Source organism: Tyto alba, unplaced genomic scaffold, assembly GCF_018691265.1.
Source record: "Tyto alba isolate M040663 unplaced genomic scaffold, T.alba_DEE_v4.0 Super-Scaffold_22, whole genome shotgun sequence".
NCBI lineage: Eukaryota > Metazoa > Chordata > Aves > Strigiformes > Tytonidae > Tyto > Tyto alba.
The window spans coordinates 22,509,576-22,526,050 of record NW_024881296.1 but is presented as its reverse complement, the minus strand read 5'-3'; the positions used below and the strand labels follow the sequence as shown (position 1 = coordinate 22,526,050).

The following is a 16,475-nucleotide window of genomic DNA, read 5'->3' as shown; positions in this document are numbered from 1 at the left end:
AACAGGACTTGGATACTGTGGAAAATGAGGACAAATGTAAAACACATTTAAAATTAAACCTGAAGCAGAATGGCATTCAGAACTTGAAGTCCAACATAGGCAGAACCCTTCAAACAACACAAGTACGGCTGCCCACTGTGAAAAAAAATGAAGGAACTGTGTTGGAATATGCCCTTAGGAAGACTCTGCAAACTTCAGGAAAGTCAGTGAACAGAAGAATGCTTCCTAACAGTCCGAGACTGCTCTGGAATAAGGGATGACTGGATTATTAACTAGAAATATATGGAATGCTCAGTTATCTGATGTTGAGTGCTGATGCACAGTTTGGTATAGTGGTAGAAGTGCTGACCAGTATCTCAGAAAGAAAAGTAACACATATCAACAGGTAACCAGGAATGGGGTTTTCAGGGTGACTTTTCCACCTCGAGAGGACAGCTAAATAACAAACGGAAGAGATAACACCTGCAGTGCTGCAGGGGAATGATGTTCCTGTTAGGGCTAGTAACTGTTATATCTTTTCTTCCTCTCTGTAAACTCTCCTCCCTTCAGAAGAGGCTTCGGTGGCCACCAGTGGAAGAGAAGTCTGGACACCTCTTCCCCGCCGTGCTCTGCGAGCGCTGTGGGTGCCGGCCGCATCGGCTTCATTTGTTCCACATCTGTGAGCTCCTCTCTGCAGCACGGGGCAATTCTCCATCAGTTGTCTGCAGGCACAACTGAGTAACTCTACTGGGATTTTTCTTTTTTATTCATCTTCTCTATGATGTGGAATGAAGCCACTTCAAGAGATGTTTATTAGAACAAGCAAGGACTGGTGGAACGGCATTAGGCATGATGACTTGTGTCAAGCGTGCTGGGCAGAAATGCTGAGTTTTACTTTTTCAGTTGTGCATTCACTGAACGTGCCAGAACTTTGCAAGAGGCATGAGTCAAACATAAAACGTAACATGAAAGCACCATTTAGTTTGCGAGCTCTTGAAACAAAGAAGTGCTCTCTTTTATTGAGAAATACTGTGTTTAATGTCCCTCTGTGAAGCCTGTGTACTTATTTATCACGGCACTTAGTTGCACACCATTCAGGTATCAACAAGGAAAGACATATAGCAGATCTCTGAGGCTGCACCGCTGTGTTAAATATTAATCTTTTGCCTCAAAGGATAAGGATTTATTTAGCTGTAGCAAGTGTAATGTTTTTTGCTTTGTGAAAGAGCTAGAATGTCAGAGGAGTCTCTGATCCACATCATGCAACCTTAGAAACCACATGTATGAAGCAACCTTATGTCTAATACTTAAAACACAGATCGGTTTGCAGTAAATAAAATTAATTCCATGCGTTTTTTTGTGATTTATGCATTTTTTTAAAGATTCTGTCCCCCAAATCTTTTTTACCTAAAAAGGCTTTAAGAGTAAAATGTTTCAGAGATGTTCACCTTCTTCAGGGTGTGAGCTTCATCTTCACCTTGCTTCAAATTAGAGAAGCTTTTAAGAGTTGGTTCAGTGGACGAAGCATATTGCAGCCACTGAATGTTTTTGAAAGTGCTATCATACAGAACATGTTGTATTTTCCATAAGAGGAAAGATATGTCTTGGTCCATAACAAACTCTGCTTGCTACTAGCATTATGCTAATTTCTGGTTTACTCACTCAAAAAGGCTTCATTATTCCTTTATTGTAAAGGGTTTTGGAAGAAAAGATACTATAACTAACTAGTGTAGAGATTTTAAAGCAACTGATTCAATATTGATTTCTAATAACATATAGGTCTTATAGAATGACATACTCTAACCTTTGCCTCAGTAGAGGCAAATAAAAACAGGACACAAAAACTTTGACCTGAAATGGGAGATAGGTAAGTCCCTCTGCACTAATTTTATGTATGTCATCCAATTTCAACCAAATGACAGGTCAAACTTTCAAAGACAATATCGCAGACAGAAAATTAACCCAAGTACATGGAAAAAAACCCAGCAGCCAAGTGAAGGAGAGGGGTCCTACTAAAGTTGTGGAAAGATTTGGTCTGCAAGCTTAACCAGGCCAACACAGTATAAACCCCTGCTGCTGGAAGAGTTGCTGTGAGAAGGTCCTTAGAGAGAATCGGTCTGTGAGGTCTCAGTACAATTTGGCCTTGTACCCAAGCTTATTCCCAAGCTTCCCTCATTCCCCAACCTCTTACAGATCTCACAGCAAGGTCCTACTTTCAAAGAGAGTTTGGGACACAAGTCAGTGCCCAAGTGACGATACAGCTGAATGGCTGGGAGCGAGCAAATTGTGGGGATGGTGGAGCTGCAGATAGCTGGCTGGAGCAGCTGTGCCATGCCCATAGTTCTTTTTAATCCACTTAATGCTGTTCTTTAACATACAGTAGGCATGCTGTCCAGAGCTATTCTACAGTTCTTTTAAATTAAAACATGACCTTGTCCTCTTATCATTATAGACATAATTTTTCTAAAATTCGGCAAGAAAACTACCTGTTTCACTGTCTAGAGGAAATACAGCTCTTTATGCAAGCACTCTTTTTTTTTTTTTTTTTTTAACATTATGAAATACTGGATAAAAGGATGCTGATGAACTTCCCTCATGGAGCCTATAGTCTGTCTGCCAGTAAACAAGGACATCAGACAGGCTGCACTGCCAGTGAGCAAAGCTTTTATAGGAAGAGGGGCGATAGACCAGACATTCACATCAAGCTTCAGTCAGTAATCTGTGAAGACAGTGTTCCAAGAGGTCTCATCTGCTGATCTCCAGGGATCTATTTATCTAAATTAAATCAGTTCACTCTATCCCATTGCATACTCAAGTGGAAGACCTACTTTAATGCCTTGCTATACAGCAGCATAGCTGGTGACTGTAAATCTGTATTATGCTCAGCATAAGAGTAGAAAGCTTGTAAATTTACAGATCTGACTAGATACAACACTTTCTTACGAAAATTTGCGTGTTTCCAGATATTTCAGAGGTTTCAATTTTTCACAGCATGGTTTCAGTCCCTTGTGCCTTAGTGGTAGATTTTTTAATATTGGTACAATAAATAGACTTGGGTTATGAAAAACCATGAAATTTATATTATGGGAGAGTAGTTTCAAGTTCCATCCTTTAAACTTTATAAAAATGAGGTGTTAAAAATAGACCTTTTATGTAAGACTTCTTTTGTTATGCACTTATAAGTGGTCTTCAAAAGGTTTTTCTACATTTGGATGTATTTTGCTGTCTTCTGGGCAGCAAATGATTTGCAATTCTTCTTTTCTTCTTAAGCTTTGAAAAAAATGCAATAGCACCACAGCCTTCCCTAAGCACATACAGCTTCAAGTATGCCATCATACAAAGAAAAGGGGGAACAAATTAACTTCTGGAATATTACTTACTATTGGTGCCTGACCTCCAAAGTAAAATACCCTTTCCCAGGAGGAAAAATGGTCAATTGTTGCTGTGGAAATTTGTATTTAACATTTGTAGAAATGCAAGAAGAGTTAACTCACATGCTTGATAGGATTAAAAAGAAAAAAAAAAGGAAGAAAAATTGCTATATTGTTTTTTAGTATGTAAGTTTTCCACAGTACAATAGCTGTCAGATTCTGCAAGAAGACATAATTTATTCTTTTCTGTCGGTTAATATGAAAAAATACATGCACATTTTACTATAAAAAAGTGTTTACAGAGATGGTTGTAAATCTGTCTTTTTAAAACTAACACATTAAAAAATGACCATGGGAGGAGAAAGGAGATGGGAAGAAATCATAATTTGCTTTGTTTTCTTTCTCTGAACCTCCACACATCCCTTCTAACACACAACATGCTAACTAGCTTTAGGGACTCCTCACACTAGTTTCAAAACATCTCAAGCCCTCTGCCTCAGTGTGGTATTTTTGGAATCTCTATGAACTTAGAGATACCACTTTGACTGTTACCCATTTTCCGTATAATTTAGACACTTATGGCTTTCTTTTGCTGCACACTTGCATCATACCTCTATGTTCGGGAAGAGAGACTGTGCTGCAGGTGTCCACTGCCTGATGTTATAAAGTACTAACAGCCACATGAATTTGTGGTAGTTGGAAAGTGACCTGTGAGTAGCTCTGGAGAAACCCGTTCTCCAGGCACGCTAGCAAACAAGATGCTACTGAGGATTCAGGCAGCTGAGGTAGATGCTCAAGTGATGAGGTACACAAAGGAGGCTGCAGCTTTCTACATGGGAATCCTTCCAGCAGGGGAAGGGATAAAACAAGGACAAGGAAAAGGAAAGAAAGCCTGCTTTGTCTCACTGAAAAGATGGTGAGTAAGTTATAAAAAGCTCTTGTAATGGCAAGGGGATTTAACCTGGAAGTATGATTTTTCTCTTTCTCCACAAATCTCTTTTTATTTCCTGGGCTGCCAAGTGGCTTTGACAGATGAGTTGTAGTGAGTCTTGCTGCAGCAGCACTAGACACACATCTGCCTGCTGTACTGCGCTGCGGGTTTATCAGTTTCACAGCAGAGCTGACAGACAGCTCAGCCAGAGAAAGCCAGCGACCTCGGGAGTGGGAAGGAGAGGGGGCCATGCAAAGGGAGCTGAGCTCAGACACTGGCGCAAATCAGGAGGACGCAGATGGTCCCATGAAAGTCTGTTACTGCTACTGGCTGAGTGCATCCTGTACCACTGCACTGGGTTGTTGCAGGTGAATGCAAATCAAAGCTCGAAGAGCAGTGTCATAGTTTTAAAAAAACTCTGTGATGCTTTTTTCTCCTGTCAGGGAATCTTAGATGAAATCATCTTCAAGGTCTAGACCAGTGGCTGCCACTACCCAGAGATGTGTTAGGCTTGGGGTGTGCCTTGACTTTTCCATGAGATCTAGATAGAATTTTTATATTTTTGACAAAAATCAATGTTGCTGCTGAAATGTTTACTTTCTTAATTTATATATAGTTCTAGGCACACAGAAATTGAAAACTGTGTGTCTTCTATATCTCAAAAAAGCCTCCCATTAAAATTTTGAAGCTTTTCAAGCCACATACCTTTTCACCTCTTTGATACCTACTCCAATTTCTTTCTCCAAAATAGTTCTAACCCAAGATTTCTTCAGGTAAATCCATGTTGTCTGTCTTCTATATTTGTTTGTTGTCTTCCCATTTTCCCACTGTTGTCAGCGCTGCCCTTCTTATTTCATGCTTGTCATTCCTGGTAACTTGCTTAATATCAGAAAGGGATAAAAGAGCCCTTGATAGCTCTTCCCAATGACTGTCCTGTGCTTGTGTCTGTGATCAGCGGCTCCCACCTCTCTCCACACTGGTGAAACCTCAGGCAGGTCTCAGAATCAGCAGAGGGACACAGAGCCTGTGAAGGGGAGAGCATCAATTACAGAGATGTGACAAAGCCTCAAGGAAGCCATAGTGCTCACTACAGCACCTCCACAAACCATTCTGCTACTAAAGAAAAGGACCATGTTCATTTTATAAGTGGGAGCCCTCTGATGTGACACAGCGTGAAGGACGTGGAGCTTGGTAGCTGCAGATGGAAGAGTGAGAGTCACTGCATGGGACGTGTGACTAACAGGTAGACAAAACAGCATCTAGCGCCGAGCAAGCAAGTACCGTGGAAGAGTCAGACCAGTGGAAATGCGGGATTTCACACAACAAATGTTCTCCAAGCATGGGAACAGTAGCCACCTCAGTAAAAAGAAATGAGAAAATGAAGGTAAAGGTTTGTTATGATGTGAGGAGGAGAAAGGGGAGATGGAAAGAGACTAAGACATTGATGTCAAGAATAGTGCCTGAAACACAGAAGCAGCAGATACTGAGTAACGGAAACAAAAAGAAGAGGTTTATTTTGTCTTACTTTTTTTTTACCCTAACATCTAGAAGCACAGAGGGAACAGACTTACACAAAAAGAAGACTGGCATGAGAACTTATGAGAACCTTGGTAATTGTGGAGATCGCTCAAGATTCCATAATTTAAAAAAAGACAAATTGGGGAACATTTGATTACAATTTGCAGCAAAAATTTGGGTGGGGATAGTAGATTTCATCCTAAAGCTACAGCCCAAAATGTTCACGGAAGCAGAACCATCCAGGGAATAAGTGATACATCTGCTGGTAGTGAAAATTAATTATTTGTATAGCCCTGATAAAAACATAGCAATTAAACAGAAAGACATACTAAGGAAATTGCAAACAAACCTGGAAGAAGTTAAGAACAAGCCTGTTTGCTTTTAATTATATGAATGACTGTTAGACCACATCCCCAAACTGCATTGACAATCTGGAAGATACGTAGGCAAACCTATGATTACAAGTTTATTCTTTACAAAGTACTTGATACTTTATGCTCTTACCATAGGTAACAATATTACTGTACCCATGGCATAGCACCAGTCCTGGTACCAGTGAGCACAAATTATCTTTATAAATAGTCAGGAAACAATGGAAAGATCTTGTCAGCAGTAAAGATAACCAAGAGGTTGACAGAGGATAAAGAATGGATGGAAAGTGATCCCTCCCCTTCAGTCATACTGAATCATCCCTTGTACCTTATCAGGTACTAAGTATAGCCCTGCACTAACTGACAGGTAAGGACCTGCCTGTTAGAGTCAAACACATAGACATATGCTTGACATCACATAGACATCATTATAGGAATGCTAAAGAATAAAAGTGCCACAAATCCGAACCTGTTATTACGCAGGTGATCAGATGGCCACCCACAGCATAGGCAAGAAACCAAAACCCCAAGCTGCCATGGACTGCAGGTCACTTAAAGCAGATACAGACTTGGGGTGAGAGTGGAGGAGAGGAAGCCATAGGTAACTGTGGAGTATTAGTAGAAAGTGTCATACACTGACATACAAATCCTGGGCAAACTCTTGAAAACCTTCAGTTAACAGACAAGGAAGATGTCAGAAGTGATAAGATAAATGTGTTGTCTGGAGATAGCAGCAAGGTAAATGAGCAGAGAAATAGCAAGGTGGAAGCAAGAACCTCACCAGCAGCAGAGTGCAGTAGAGAGAGTCAAGGCCTTAAGCTAACTGCTATCAGTCCCAGTGCCAGTGTGGTGGGAAGGAGCACGTCCCTTGCATGGAGTAGACACTGCTGTCCTCTCCCTTCCTCAGACCATCAAGCATTAACACTAACTAGAGGAGCAGAAATAGCAGGAACTTGCTATGAGTTTAAAAGAAGTAGCATAGCTTCTGGGAGGGAAGTGGAGATTCATTACCGATGGGTATGCACCCAGTCTGACCACTATCCGTCAAGGGTAAATATTCCTTTAGTTCTACAGTCATAAAGTTCATAGATATTGTCATGTGAGCAGAGTATGATACCTGAACAATCCCTGCCCCTGCCTTTCTTACTGGAAGCAGCTTCTTTTCAGACCAAGCCTATTCTAAGCCATCTAGAAAGACCCTAAGCCTTTTTCTGCCTTGTTGCCTCATGCCACCTTCCTCTCCTGTCCCTCTCAGTTTTACCATATTAAACAAATACCTTCTCCCTACTCCCTAATGTCTTGATTTTGTTTATTATACTTTTTTTTTTTTAAAAACTTTTGAGGGTGGCTGAGGGAAGGAGGGCTGGAACACACAGAGATCCTGAGATCCTGTCAGAGGACACCTCAGAAGTCAGTCAGTGAAACTGCAATCAGCATGATGATCAAATATCCAGTTATTTCAAAAAAGCCTATCTTAAGGAAGCCTTTTTGAGGCTACATCTGTCCAAATTTGCAACTTCTGTTTCCAGAAGGAATTTGAAAAAATCAAGAGCCTCAGAAATAGAGGATCCAAGTCTTCATTTACAGTGAAGAATGTAGATTCTGTCACTTCAGAGACTACAACCATATCCAAAGCAGTTTCAGAAAAGCTGTTCTCACACTAAAACAATTTTCATAATGCCTTCCATTGTTTTTCAGTCTGTAGTAGCATGTGCACTATAAACAAAAGTTGTGCTCATTTATTGGACTAAATGCTGTCATTTCTGCAGATGAAAATTTGTCAGGATGGTCTTATGCACTGAAAAAGTAGCTCACCAGCATTAAAGATTGTTTGATACTTGAATTGATCTTGAAAATCTTTTTACTTTATGATACCTACAAATTTCTGTTCTGGCCCTATGATTTTTTCTTAAATTTCTGATGAAATTTGTACCGAATCCGTGCAGTTCACATAACCTCCGAATGACATCTGGCTTTTTACACAGAAAAACAGCTTTGAGCACAGGGAAACTTATTTAGAAATTACAGTGCTAATGCATGCAATAAAGCTGTCTGTGTTCTCAGGAGTCTTCTTAGTATCCTCTTTATGGAGAATGTCATGGACTTTATCAAACACTTCTTTTCAGCAGTATGTCAAGATCTGTATTTCCTCCCTCTGAGGAAAGTATCTTTTCAGCTTTCTAAATTGTACTGGCTTCATGTGTCTAAGTCAGCTACAGCCATTCTAGCCACAACAAATAGGTAGATAGATGTAGAAAAAAAGGGGTTCTCAGACATTTTTCAAACACATACAAATAAAAACAATACACTTAAAAAAAAGATAAAAGGTTTCCTGATGAGTTTTTCATTTTGCTTTTTATAAAATGTTCCTGAAGACTGTAGAGTGCTCTTAATCATAATTTTAGTACAGCTCCTTAAAAACCACATGCAGGCATCTCAAACTTTTTAATAATGCATTACTGTCAGGCTTAATGTTTTGTTACTGAGCACTAATGTCTGATTCAGAACTACAAATGCATATCTACTTGATGATGCAGAGATTTAAGCAGGGCTTCCTCAGGATACTATGTTCACAGTAAAATAATAAAAAGATATCTCAGACATCCTTTATGAGCACAGAAGCTGTCTGGCAAAGTCATAAAAAGAATATTACTGTACACAAGGCAAAAATTTTATAATCTTCAGCCAAATTGCACAGTTTCAATTTAAATGAATATTCATGTAGCAGTGTTCTATCCTAATAAAATGTTTAATGTCTGAACACTTTCTGCCAAGTGTCCACACAATTTCTTTTTCTTCCTATTCCACCAATGGACAGAATGCCCACTTTATGACCTCCTCAGGGCTTGCTCTGAAAGACTGTAGAAAGAGTCAAACACCTCCAGAGCGGAAGATCTGACAGGAGAAAGATGTTGGTATGGTAGAGATGTACATGTCTTGAAACTCTTTGCTGAATTGCAGTAACTAATAGAAGAGCAAGACGTGTCATTGTAGACACTCAAGCCTTCAGTTCCCCAAAATAAAAATTCAGTAGGTGCAATAACGTGTTCTCTGAGCCTAAAAGTATTCAAAACCTACAATGTCAAAAGTTACTACCAAAAGGTCATCTGCCATTTATACAAGAAGAATGATGGAATGGAGGCCATGAAGTGTCTTGGGAAATTCAAGCTACTCAGAAGTAAATTTCCTCCATGGTTCTGCCACCTTGGCCATCAATATGGAACCATCAAAGTTAAAAGCAATGATTCATACAGCTTGATGTGGGCACCCAAGCTTTTAAACTTAAAAGCTATAATATATGCATGCCCTTTATTGGCTGAACTCATCACATACAACACAGCATCTGTGCACTGGCCAGTACGGCACATCAACATGGGGTATGTATGCAATATGAAGGTCTAGTTACAAATACGTGGGTCAACTTCTGTTTTGATTCAGACTTTCTTAGTCTTCACGAGTTTTTTAGAACTTAGTTGTGGTGCAAAATACAGTTTTTGAAGAACTCAGAAAAGCAAATCTGTTGAAATTTGAAGTTACAATCAAATTCTGACATAACTACTGTTAACCAGAATAGTTTTCAGAAATTAGCTTTTGCATTGACCTTTCCTTCCAAAACACAAATTCTTAAAAATGCAAACATTTCAAACTCTCCATACTGCTGCAATGTAGGCTATATTTAAATCAATTAAGGTGCAATTAAGGTTCCATTGTTGCCAATAGCTTCTAATTGTTCTGTAATAAACTACAGATACATTGAAATAACTACATGGAGCCCAGGGTAACTCAATTACACTTCTTCTTATGGTAGACTTATTCTTCTCTATTACTTTACATGAATTTATTTGCGAATACTGAATGGCTTTTAAGACCCAGTGACAAAAGAGAGAATGTACCCATGTCAGGGTTTCTCTTCAGCAGAGTGACTAATATGAATGCCATTGCTCTATGAAGACTGTAAAAGTGGTCAGCAGCACTTAAAAGGGTGCCCATGGCTCTGCTGTCTTGATTTCACTACTCAGTAGTATGGGTGTATGGAAATCTTTATAGCTCAGAGACTTCTGATAAAATCCCTTGGTCTGTCTTCATTTAGTTTTATTTAGGATAATACCCTTAAGATACTCCTCTAGATAAAAGATAATAAATAAAAGATCGGTGCTGTATTAGGGCTGTCTTTTCACTGCAAGAGCAGCATATGCATCTGTGAGATTATTCAACTGGCAGGTGCATCCAAGATGTGTTGCACTGTTCTGGTATGCTAGCAAGTCTGTCCTTAAAAAAACTATGGCTTTAAAACAGCATATCACAGATCATTAGATGTAACATATTATGGCATTCTCTGAGGGTTTTTGCTTAGTGTTTGGAGTTAAAAAGATGTCATATATATCAAAAATTCAATAAGGCACCTAACTCATCTGGAAAAAAAAATATTCCAAGGATAACTCTGTCAATTCTCCCATTGACTGTTTTGAGAAACTAAAACCCAAGCAACCAATCAAAATCCTGTGAAGATCACTCCAATTATGCCCAAACAACTCATTAAAAAATTCAAGGAAGTATTAAGGTAACTCAGTTCTTATGAGTGTTGAGATTTTCCAAATATGTGGAAAATCTAAAATGGTAGTTGGAAGTCTTGAACCCACAGTATACAAAGGCTTCTTCAGTGCACATTTATTTCTTACAATGAAGGCTGAATGGGGTCTGAAATGGATAGTGTTTATCTTAATGCTTAGGGCCCGAAGGCTTTAAACATCCCTAAATTTAAAAACAATTCTTGTTAGGAATCTGTGTACCAAGTGAATGCCAGTTAAGACAGTGAAAACATAAAGTATGGTTAAGAGATCAATAGAGTCATATCTGGGGCTGGTATAAGCTGAATAAGGTTTGACTTTATGTAAACTACACAGCTGAGGTTTTGGTCCTTTATTGGCAAAATTAAAGGAAGCAAAGCAATTCAGATAAGCTGATGTGATAGATCACCAAAAAAAAAAAAAAAGTATTTTAAGGTCTAAGTTTTTTGCCTGCAGAGTAAATCACTCCCGATATCCTTAAGTCATTGAATGCTTCTTTCTGATTCAAGGTGATCTTCTTTGCCTATTGCAGAAGTTTGGAAAAAAAAAAAACCAAACCCAACAGATTGCTCAACTGATTCTGCTCCAATTCTGTCCTGAAAGCTAAGCCATTATGTGTCCTACCTGCCACAAAAGACAAAATGCCACTTTCCTGCTGTATTAGATGATGGTGTGTGTTTATCTGCACCCTTAGATGATATCTCTTTCAAGACGGCCGTTAGGGAATGGCTCCAGAAGATACGATGAAAAATTCTCCATCCCTAATGGAATTTCAAGATCTTTCTATGACTTCCTGGTGCATGAGCTTCTCCAGGGAATGCGCTCTCGATCCTGAGAGGGGGGACAGAAATATTTACAGGAGAGTCATGTGCAAGGGAAAGCTCCAAAACAAGCAGAGGGAGCTGGATAGGACAGTGCCAGAAGTTCAGATAATTTGCAGGGCCATAACGACAGGCTTTTGAGGCTGGGGGGAAAGGCGGGGTGGGGAGGAAGGAGAGGTTGCTGTTGCTTCATCAGAGGATAGGAATTAATACAGCTACTGAAATGGCTGAAATGGTGCAGCCTGTGTTTTGTGCCATGTCCAACATCTTGGGAATTTCTGGGGAAAACACACTAAAACCTTAGCATGAGTCCTGCAGGAAATGGAGAGTCAGGGAAGTGCAACTGTTCAGAAATTACCTTCTTTTCTTCTTCTAGAGCCACTCTGTGGAATTTTAAATGACTGTAGCTGGTATTTAGTAGGGCTGCCCAGGTATAAATGTAATAAACCAAATGATTCTTCCATCAGTTTTTCCTTTTTGAGCTCTCTTCCCAAGATACTGCTCTGTGCACAAGGGGATTTCTGTAATAATTACCCCTGAGTACCCAGTGGAATAAGTGGTAATTACACTGCCTAAACATAGATATAGATGCTTGTGCCATCAGTTTCAAAACTGTCAGGAAGCCTTACTCCGAATTTCTAAGGTTTTTTTAGTTTTCATATTCCTCTAGCACCGCAGGATTGAAGATACACACAGGTTGCACAGACTTTCTTGCTCTGCAGCTTATATTAACTACCTGTCTTGCAACTTGTATAATAAACAGTTGCTGTACCCTTGGGTTCCTTTCCTCAGCTGCAGAGTAGGGTCAGCAGATGTTCTGCAAAATGAAATCCTTCATGATTATGGGATTGCTCAGAGGGCCACAATGCCTACCCACCCCAAGTGAATGAGTCAGTCAAGCAAACTAGAATACTATTTCTATTTCCTATCAGCACAAATGGAAATCATAACACTGTTAGTAAACCATGCCACCAAATTGAGGCAAAAAAAAAATGCAAAACTGGAAGAAGAAACTTACACTTGTGTTATGATGGCCTGAGAGATCGTACAGAGTACCAAGGAGAAAAATTATTTCATTGGACAAAGGCCCACCTTCACCACCCGGTGTTTTTGCCAAGCTAGACAGTCTCAGGAAGAATGAAAATGTTGAAAAATATAAAAGGCAAACTGAGATCTTGGGGACAGTATGTGCAATTTGTACCACTGTCCTAGAAGGTCTGCTCAATATCAGTTTACAATATTCTACTCCTTCACAGTTGTGTACTAACTTTCACACTTAGCTACAGAAAAATAATTTATCTCATCAGACTGACTTGCTGAATTAAAGATTCTAAATTTCTTTTTCGTGCCTTGGACCAAGGCACCAAATATAAACCCTCTGACTACAGTTCAGTCTCTAAATATAGCCAAGAGTTAAGATACTCCTGCTTCTGCATCCTAAATAATCTAATGGAATCAATTACAGTTTTGCGTAGATGACATCTGGTATTTGCAAATACAACATGAAACACGAAATCCAACCAAAATAAGCATGAAACTAAAGTTTCCACCCATCCTACTTCATCTTCAGTAAACATATTATTGCTTTGCATCACAGGGTGGATTTTTCATATTTCTTACAGACTTCAGTTTAGAACCTCTCCAAGAGAATGTAACACAAGAAGAAGAAAAGGGCTGATAACTTTGACTTCAGCCAGTGATTAAGACAGATGAGTGAACATCGTTCATGTTTTCACTGAGAACATTGTCCTGTTGCTTGGATTTTCAGCCTTGCACTTTTATTGATCAGCACGCCAGTTACACCAAGCTAAATGGCAGTTTGCATTGTCATATATAGCAAAGCTCAGAGTGAACACCATCATCAGCTGTGGTAAGGACAGAATCTGAAATGGACATCTCTGTCCCACTGTGCCAGTAAGATCTTTGCCTATTATATTTGGAAGCTAAGGATAGTCCAACTACATAGTATCCATGTTATCAACCCATTTCAAAATATACCCCTTTTCAGCACTACAGTAGCATTATAATTAATGTTTTCTATCTTTCTTTCTCTCTCTCTTTCTTTCTCTGTTTCTCTCTTTCTTTCTCTCTTTCTTTCTCTCTTTCTCTCTTTTTCTCTCTTTCTCTCTTTCTCTCTTTCTCTCTTTCTCTCTTTCTTCCTCTCTTTCTCTCTTTCTTTCTCTCTTTCTATACTTTTCTTTCCATCTCTCTTTCTTTCTGTCTTTCTTTCTTTCTTTCTGTCTTTCTTATACAGCCTAAATAGATAAATATAACTGTACCTGCAATCAGGGACTGCCCTCTTCCTCCTCCAAATAATGCAAAGCCAGGAAGGGGATGAGTCATGTCCCTCCCCATGCTCCAGGACAGAGTCAGAGCATAGCAAAGCAGGCAGTCCCACTCTAAAGACTGGCTAGCCTGTGGGCTCTGAGCAGGAAGCCATGCCTCCTGAAATGCTCTACAATGAAGACCGTTTCCTCACAACTCCTGTTGCTACCACGTGCTGCCAGACTTGCAAATCTCCAAAACAGTTGGCCATGGCAGTCCATACTGAAAGGTGAACACTGGAGAATGTTCAGTGGCAGAGGTTGCTGGGCAAGGTTGAGGATGTGAACCATTCCTGTGAAACCGCACTTCTGACTCTGCCCCCTGGACATGCATGTGCTGTGTGTTGGGAATAACAGTCACAGATTTTACCTTTCTGCACCTGCACAGCTCCCACCTGTTTCACCATTGCTTCCTGCCGATGTGAGCAGGGATGGAAGGAGGTGGCCCCCCACGCTGCCCTCAACTGCCTGTTGGTCTGTTTCCTCCCTTGCTCTTGCCCAAGTGCTCACATCTTCCCAAGGTGAATGAGACTGGGACTTGAACCAAGTTAAAACTAATTTTACTTTTTTTCTTTCCCCTCTGTATTATTTTTAAAGCAATCCTCCTCTTTTATCCAATTCACCGAGCACCTGCACAAATGCTGCTGCCAGCACAGTGGAGGAGAGCCCAGGTGAGGGAATGAGTGACTGTGAGCTATGCAGGAGAAAAGGAAGAGACATTTATTTCGGTGGCAGTGGCAGCTTGTGCTGTGTTAAAGTTATTGTGGAACTACAGCAGTCATCAACTGTCATCATCATGTCTGAATGGATAACCTTCATCCTGCCCCCTTGTATTTATAGTGCAACACATTCCAGTGACAGTACATTTTATATATATAACTAAAATTGTGTAAGAAATGCATGACTTTAGGTACACAGGTGGAATGCATGGGATGTTTTCATTCCAAGATTATAGCACTACTAATACCTAAATATGGGTAATATCACTGGTTTCTGAAACTGATAAATTTTTTGGTTTTTATACAAATGTTTCTAGAATTTCTGTCTTACAAGAAACAAACATTCCTTGTGAAAATATCTGGCTTTAATTCCTTTAACCATAGTCACTGCACTCGCTGAAGCAAGTACCATTCACAGCATGACACAGCTATCTATGAAATAATTTAACTGCATCATGTGCAGTCAGCAGAAGTTCAGCACTGTAATTTGGAGAAAGTGCCTCCATACTGTTGCTCACTGTCTGAGCTACATATTAGGCTGCAACACTTTTCCTTTCCTTCCTATCTATTGCAAAAATATAAAGCATAAGAAGTAATATCAATAGCATAAGCATGTGCCCTCACCACAGGTAGTTAAACAGTTCTTCATTGTTAATTTGACTAAACACTTCAGAAATTACTTGATTCTACTCAGTGACAGTGTACATGGAAAAGTTAGCTATGTAAGAAGCTGAAATAACCACCAACCTTGAGTTTTGCAGCATGAGTCCAAGTTCTGAAGCTTAGTACCCTTGCAACATGTTGTTGTGTGTAAACTGTCTATAAGGACACTATTGAAGAAGAAGATCTTCAGGAGTCTTAGCAAACATGTAAATGCAAACTGTCACAGCTGCTGCTGGAATGCAGACAGAGTAGCACATCTCAGTTGCCTGTGCATGGTGTATCCAGGTGGCAAATCCACCAGAGCCTGCCTTTCCCCAGCACTCCTGGCACAGCAGGATACCCTGGGCGTGTGGTGCACAGCGCAGGCTGCTCACACCAGGCCATCTTCTACTCACATCTGTTTTAAACTGAGCTCCTCACCACAGTAATCTGTTTGTGCTTTTTCAAAGGAAAAAGTACTAAATTTATTCTAATATATATATGCTTGTAATAGCCATTACTCTGGGAAACTTACAGGTATTGTACAAAGAAGATGTGAACCATTAAAAGGGTCATGGCATCTAAACCCTACTAAATAACATAACTTGGCAATAAATGTTTTAACTTCTTTTGAAAACTAAGTAATGCATGGAATATTACTTCCAGCTGTATTTTGCAAGTCACTGGAAAGAAAAATATCTTGGCCTAATAAAACCTAGGAAAGACTGGCAATGACCAAGAGAAAATCTGTGACCAGAAAATAGTCCCAAAGTTGGAAAATTATTTTGGAAATACATAGTTATTTTTCCTTTTATTTACAGAGAAGTTATTTACAGACAGTTATTAATGACTGTGATATAATATCACTTATATCAATTTCATTGGTCCAGCATTGACCAGAGAAATCAGAAGGAAAAAAGATCAGTTTTCAGCTCATGTTTAAAGTGAATAACCATCCTGCTGTATTTTTAGTACAATGGAAAGAGCTATGATAGTCATATGGTAAGGAACAATTCAGTCTCTACCAAGTGCTACACAAGCTGTGTAGCTTGCTGTTCAATAAACAGTCCTTTTAGTCTGGCCAAAGTGATAATAGACGTGATTCAACAGCACAGTAGCATAAGCATATCACTAAAATGTGGTCTTCTGGAAACTGCTTTTAACACAATGGAACTATTACTTGGCCAGCACAGTTGATGGCCATGTGCTTTTGTTGCCATGAGCTGTGAGA

The 16,475-nt window shown here is 39.6% G+C and overlaps 1 protein-coding gene across 3 annotated transcripts in view; it reads left to right on the top strand.

Moving 5' to 3' along the window:
• RGS17 (regulator of G protein signaling 17) overlaps positions 1-16,475 on the top strand; it is a 75,238-nt gene that overhangs the window by 27,735 nt on the left and 31,028 nt on the right. The gene's annotated exons all lie outside the window — the stretch shown is intronic.